We start from the raw sequence: 7,346 nt of genomic DNA, 5'->3' as shown, positions 1-7,346 counted from the left end.
GCCAGACCTTCAGGTTCCCAGTCCGGTTATTAGCGTAATTCAACCAGCCAACCAGCCAGGCAGCGATCCAGTCCATTGCTCAGCCACTGAACCCCAACAAAAAGCTAATTTCTTCAGTTATAGCAATCTTGTTTAAAGGTTTATAATTTGCGTAATGCTTTTTTAACAGACTGGTTTTCCAGAGTGCATCTGGAAAGTGTGTCTGGAAAATGGAGATGCTGTGGAAAACAGAGAAATAAACGTAGGGAAAAGGGGGATCATCTTCAGATGTGTTCACCATGTTCCCCTCCAGTTCTGTTTTTAGCATTTGACTACAGTCTGTTCAAGTCCACGGGCCATCATCATTCCTTCCATTCATCTCAAAGCAATTCATCATCATCTCCAAAGTGTGTTTTGATTTATCCTGCTCATGGAAAGGATACACCCAAGGTTGGAGGTGAAATATTATCAGAGACTAGGACTACAAAAATGAAATGCTTGGCTTTGTTCATGGATGCTCCCCAAGTTCGATTCTGTACCTTCAGGTTTCTGCCACATGCCATTCTGTCCCTTTTGTTCAAAAATAGGCCTTGATTCCCTTGCACAACTGATAAATTCTTCAAAGGCCTCTGAGATTCAAATCAAGTGTCACTTCTCCTAGGATGTCTTTCTTGACCTCTCCCCGTAGATAATAAATGATACAACTCCCATTTTTTAGTACTTTCTGTTAACCAGAAAACATCCCCTTTTTTTGAGAGAGAGAGAGAGAGAGAGAGAGGTGGGGGAAAGGGCAGAGAGAGAGAGAAAGAGGGAGAATCTTAAGCAGCCTCCACGCCCAGCAGGGTGCCGGACGCAGGGCTCCATCTCACAAACCTGAGATCATGACTGAGCCGAAATCAAGAGTTGGACGCTTAACCAACGGAACCATCTAAGGGCCCCCAGAAAATGTACTGTTTTAGGGTCATTATCCTTTGTGACTCTCCTTAAGTCATTGTTTAATTCTCACAATTACATTATGAGACAGATATTAAAGCAATCAACTCAAAAGAGAACTGCAGATTAAAAATCTTAAGTAACTTTCCTAAGACTACACAGTTAGTACATGGTAGAGGCAAGATTTGAACCCAAGTTCTGTGGTTTGTACTTTAAGCCTCTATGGCATTCTCTCAAAGTGTGGCCCATAGAGCACGACGCCTATGGGAGGTGATTTGAGACGGTGCAGGACATCTTTATACGAATACTTTTCTATTTACTCATTTTTGTGAAACATACAGAGAGTAAGAAAACAAATCAATTCTCAGCATTTTGCCAAAGTTGCTTCATATTTTTGTTTATTTATTTTTAAAGATTTAAAAAAATTTTCAAGTAATCCCTACACCCAACATGGGCCTCGAACCTACAACCCCAAGACTTGCACGCTGTACCAGCCAGGTGCCCCACTTCATATTTTATTTAAAGAAATTAAACATTATATATACAGTTGAAGATCTCTTTGTTGATCTCCCCCAGATCTCATTCCTTTTCAACCCTCCTTAGAGGTAGCCACTGTCCTAAACTGAGTGGATATCATTCCTTTACAAGCTTCTAAATTACTGCCAAGTACATATTTATCAATATACAAGATGTAGCATTGTTTTGCTTCTCTTCAGACTTTATATAAATAGCATACCATATGTGTTATTTTGCAGCTTGTTTTGTTCACTCCACATTTTGTTATTGATACTTATTTGATACACACAGTTTTTGGTCCTGCATTTCAAATGCCGTGAACCATTCCATTATATCAATATGTCAGATTTATTTATATATTCTCCTCTTGACTCACATATAAATTGTTCCCACTGCTTGATATTACAAGTAACACTGCACTTAGCATTCTTGTGCATGGATGTGTCCTTGTATACATGTGCTAGATTTTCTTTAGGATACAAACCACAAAGCAGAATTGCCTGGTCGTAGGTTATACGCATCTTCAAATTTATAAAATATCACCAAATGGCTCTCCAAAATTTATCAATTTGCACACCCACCAGCAGTTTATAAGAATTTCCTTTTCTCAAAATCATTTCTTAGTTTTTGCTAACCTTGCGAGTAGGAAATGTTATTTCATAGGGGCTTTTTACTTGCATTTCCTGATATTAGGTTGAAGGCTGAAGTAAGGTTGAAGGTTGAAGATCTTCTCATAGGTTTATTGTCCATTTGGATTTCTTTAGTTGTAAGTTGCCCATTTCTCCTTTTAGAAATTATTTAAAAAGTTGTATCCAGTAAAATCCATTCTTTTTGATGTACGGTTTCATGAATTTTGACAAATGCATGGAGTTGCATCATCACCACCGAAAACAAGATCTACGACAGGATGCCCCTTGGCAGTCAATCCCTCTCTATCCAGGATCCCTGGAAACTTATTTTCCGTACCAATAGTTTTGTCTTATCCCAAATGTCATATACGATGTTTAGCTTCTTTGACTTAGCATAACGTGTTTAAGATTCGCCCATGTGATGCATTTCGATAGTTCTTTTTTTGTGCGAAGTGGTGTTCCATTGTATGGATCTACTGCACGGTGTTTACTTACCAGTTGAAGGATTGTGTCTACATTTTGGCAATTATAAATGAAGCTGATATGAAAGTTTGCATATAGGTTTTTGTGAAGCATAGGTCTTTATTTCTTGTGGGGAAATACCCAGGAGGAGGATTGCTGGCTCATATGGTGAGCATTTGTTTAACTTTATAGGAAACTGTCAAACTGTTTTCCAGAGTGGAGGTGCCATTTTGCATTCCCACCAGCAATGTATGAAAGTTCTAGTCGCTCAACATTCTCACCGGCACTTGGTATTATCAGAGATTTTTTTTTTTAGGTTGGCCATTAGTGTATAGAAACATCTCACTGTGGTTTTAATTTGTATTTAACCAATTATTAATGATGTTCAGCATTTTTTCATGTGCTTATTTGCCATCCATACATCTTCTTGGGTGAAGCGTCTGTTCGCATCTTGTCCAATTTTTAAATTGGGTCATGTGTTTCCTTATTACTGATAAAATAATATCGTTAATACAAGTCCTTTATCAGAAATGTGATTTGCAAATATTTTCTCCAAGTTTGTGGCTTTTTTTCTTATTATCTTAACAGTCATTCAAAGAGCAGAAGTTTTAAATTTTGATGGTGTTCAATTTGCCAATATTTTCTTTTATGGATGGTACTTTTGGTGTCACATCTCAGCAAACTTTGCCTACCCTGAGGTTAAAAATATTTTCTCCAATCCTTGATTCTAGAATTTTACTCTCTTAGGATTTATATTTAGGTCTGTGTTTCATTTGAGCTCATTTTTATATAGGATGAAAGATTTTTTTAAAAGATTTATTTATTTATTTATTTATTTATTTATTTATTTATTTATTTATTTATATTTGAGAGAGAGAGACAGCAGAGTGAGAGAGAGCATGAGCGGAGGTGAGAGGGGCAGAGAGAGAGGGAGAAGCAGGCTCCTTACTGAGCAGGGAACCCAATGCAGGGCTGGATCCCAGGACCCTGGGATCATGACCTGAGCCAAAATCCAGAGTCAACTGCTTAACTGACTGAGCCACTCAGGTACCCCTCTCATATTCAATTTTTTTCAAATATTTTATTAATTTATTTATTTGAGAGAGAGGGAGGGATGAGAGAGAGAATGTGTGCGCAAGTTGGGGGAGAAGCAGAGGGAGAGGGGCAAGCAGACTCTGTGCTGAGTGTGGAGCCCGTTCCAGGGCTCAGTGGGGGACTTGATGGGAGACTCGATCTCAAGACTCTGAGATCATGACCCAAGCGATCCAAGAATCAGACTCTTAACCAACTGAACCATCAGGTGCCCCACTCTCATATTCAATTTTTAATGATTATCAGTGTACATAGTTTTTCTATTTTCTTTTTGATCAGTTTTGGTTGGTAATTAATTAATTTCTTTTTATCCTCACAACCTACTCTTCTTTTTCTCTTCACCTGATAATAACAAATTAATATAATATCTATGTGTGTTTAATGTGTATTTTTCATTTGTTTGTGTTATTGTGAGATATGCAGCATTTTTATGTGCATGTATTTTTATCTAGGGAAATGGTATCCTATTATACGTCGTATTTCATCCTGGTCCCTACTTTTCTACTCAGCAATATGTCTCTGAGATCTGTTCAAGTTGCCATGAGTGAATCTAATTCATCGCTTCTAATTGCTGCATCAGAACCCCATGGCTTGTATCTACCACGTTTTACCTATCCACTTTTGTAATGAAGAGCCCTCTGGTTACATTCATCTTCCTGTTTCCATAAACAGTTCTGAAGTGAATGTTTTGTGTCCTCTTCCACCAACAGATCTTTTGTTCTCCTGTCATCACATGCTACATTTGGTATTTTATAGCTTTTTAAAATTTTGCCAGTCTAATAAGTGTCCAAGGAGATCTCCATTTTAATTTGCACATCTCTGATTACCAGTGATTTTTAACATCTTGTCCTATACTTGCTAGTTTTTTGAGTTTTTTTCTATAAATTTCCTGTTCATATTCTTTATTGATTTTCTTTTGGGTTTGCCGTTGTCGTCTTTGTGACTTGCAGAATGCCCTTGTGTATTCTAGATATTAATTCCTTGTTTATTTTTGAAAGTTTCACTTTCCATAATTCCATTATCTAATAATTTTGCCAGTGATGTCCTTTGTTGAACAGAACTCCTTAATTCTGATGTATCAAACTAATCAATGTTTTTCTTTATGGTTTGTGCTTTTCAAGTTTTTAAAAAAAGTCCTTCCCTATTGTGAGGTCATAAACATATTCTCTTATATTTTCTTTTATTAACATTGTTGTTTCACTCTTCCTATTTAGATCTTTAATACAATAAGTGTGTCTTTGTATGTGGAGTCAGAGAGGGTCTCAATTGTATTTTTCTTCAAATAATGAGCTTGTTTCCTCAATATGGGGTGTTAAATAATCTTCTTCCTTCATTTATTTGTTTTGCTACTCTATTCCTTAGGTCTATTATTATTAAGGCAACCCTTCTCACTTCCTTTATAAGGTTGACTTAGCCATTCATAGACATTTATTTGTCAATATAAATTTTAGTTAAATTTATTGTTTTCAAACAGTCCAGCTGGACTTTTGATTGGGATAGTGTTAAATAGATTAAATTGGGGAGACTCGCATCTTTATGATAGGTTGTCCCATCCAAGAGCATACTCTATTTTTTCATTTATTTAAATACTATTGTATTCTTCTATGTCTTTTCTGAGAGATTTTCTTCATAAAGGCATTAGTTACTCTCCCCTTTATATTTACATATTTTTGCCATTATAACTAGTCTTATATTTGATTATCTTTTTTAGTTGTTTATTACTTGTGTAGATAAATAATTTTTGTAGGTTGATATTTTATCTGGCAAACCAAGCTGATTTCTCTTATTAACTCTAATATTTCAGTTTGTTTGTTGAATCTGTTGCCATTGTTTTTCAGATAATCATATTCTCTCCAAATAATGACAGTTTTAGCTCCTCCTTTCCAATCCTTACATTTTTAATTAACTTATTTTTTTATACTACTGATGAGTGCTGACAATAAAATGTTAATGGTAGTAATGATAGATGGGAATTATGATCTTGTGTCTGATCTTAAAGAGAATAAATCTAAAGTTTCTCCATCAGGGGCAGCTGGCTGGCTCAGTCAGTGAAGCATGTGACTCTTGATCTCAGGGTTGTGAGTTTGAGCCCCATGCTGGGTGTGGACATAATAAAATCTTTCAAAAAATTTTTAAAAAATAATTCTCCAATAGTTTTAATATTGGTTTTAAAAAGTATATAACCTTTGGCATGTCAAGAAATTTTCCTTCTATTTCTGGTTTACTAAAGAGTTTTTTTCTTTTTTTCTTTCTTCTTTCTTTTCTTCCTTCCTTTCTTTTTAGGAAAAACAGAAAGGGTAATAATACCTATCTTTTTGTGTACTTATGCTCCAGGAACTATGCTATGTACTTAAATGCATTGCTTCTTTTAATTCTTACAGGCACCTTTAAGAAATAAATAATATTAATCTCTATTTTACCCATGAGGAAATAGAGCCACAGAGAGGTTCAGTTTTAGTACATTACCCAAAGAATGATGGTAGGCTGCCTTCAAAGGCAGAATTTTAATGAAATGCCAACATCAATGCATTATTTAGTACCTTCTGTATTAAGCCTTAATAATTTGCACTTACCTCTTTAGTCTCTTATTTACTTCTATTAACTGAGTATCTTCAAACTTACCAGCATCCTCTCAGGGATGACCATGACTTCTGGTTTACTTGACCAGCTTTATTTCTACTGCCCACTGAGCTCCCTTTCAACCTCTGAACTTTCCATCATTGAAGAAGTTCTAACTACCTGTACATTAATTGGAGAAGTGGTATTAAATCACCTTCTCATTTAAACTTTTCTCACACTGGGCAGGGTCCAACTTCGATAAAAACCGAAGAATGTCAACAAGTCAGGATTTTTTTTTTTTTTTTGCTTAAAATCTCTCTAATATTTTAAAAGCTTTTATTTAGAATAATTATACGTTGACAAAAAGTTAACAAAAAAACACGTACAGAGGGGTCTTCTCTACACTTTACCCAGTCTCGCCCAATAGTATCATCATGTATAACTATTGTACAATATTGGGGCGCCTGGGTGGCTCAGTCGGTTAAGCGTCTGCCTTCAGCTCAGGTCATGATCCCAGGGTCCTGGGATCGAACCCCGCGTGGGGCTCTCCGCTCAGCAGGGAGCCTGCTTCTCCCTCTGCCTCTGCCTCCCCCCCCCCACTCTGTCTCTCATGGATAAATAAATAAAATATTTTAAAAAATTAATAAAACTATAGTACAATATCAAACCAGGGAATTGTGTAAAGGTCACAGAGATTATTTAGATTTCACCAGTTTTCCATGCAGTCATGTGTGTGTCTGTGTGTGCACGTGCACATGTGTGTGGTTCTATGCAACTACATCACATGTATGCATGACCACCGCCACAGTCAAGATGCAGAATCATTCCCAGAGCCCCTCATGGTACCCCTTATGGCCACATCCACCCCCTCCACCCCTACCAATCACTAATATGATCTTCATTTCTAATTTTGTTATCTCAATAATATTATTTAAATGGAATCCTACAGTGTGCGACCTTTTGGATTGACATTTTTCACTCAGCATAATTCCCTGGAGACTCATCCAGGCTGTCGCATGTAACAATAATTCATTTTTCTTTCTTTCTTTCTTTCTCTTTCTTCTTCTTCTTCTTCTTCTTCTTCTTCTTCTTTTTTTAGAGGGAAAGAGAGGGGAGAGGCAGAGAGAGAGAGAGAGAATCTTAAGCAGGTTCCATGCTCAGCACGGTGCCCCACAT

The sequence above is a fragment of the Ailuropoda melanoleuca genome, chromosome X (genome assembly GCF_002007445.2).
Source record: "Ailuropoda melanoleuca isolate Jingjing chromosome X, ASM200744v2, whole genome shotgun sequence".
Taxonomy (NCBI): domain Eukaryota; kingdom Metazoa; phylum Chordata; class Mammalia; order Carnivora; family Ursidae; genus Ailuropoda; species Ailuropoda melanoleuca.
This window is presented reverse-complemented; position numbering follows the sequence as displayed.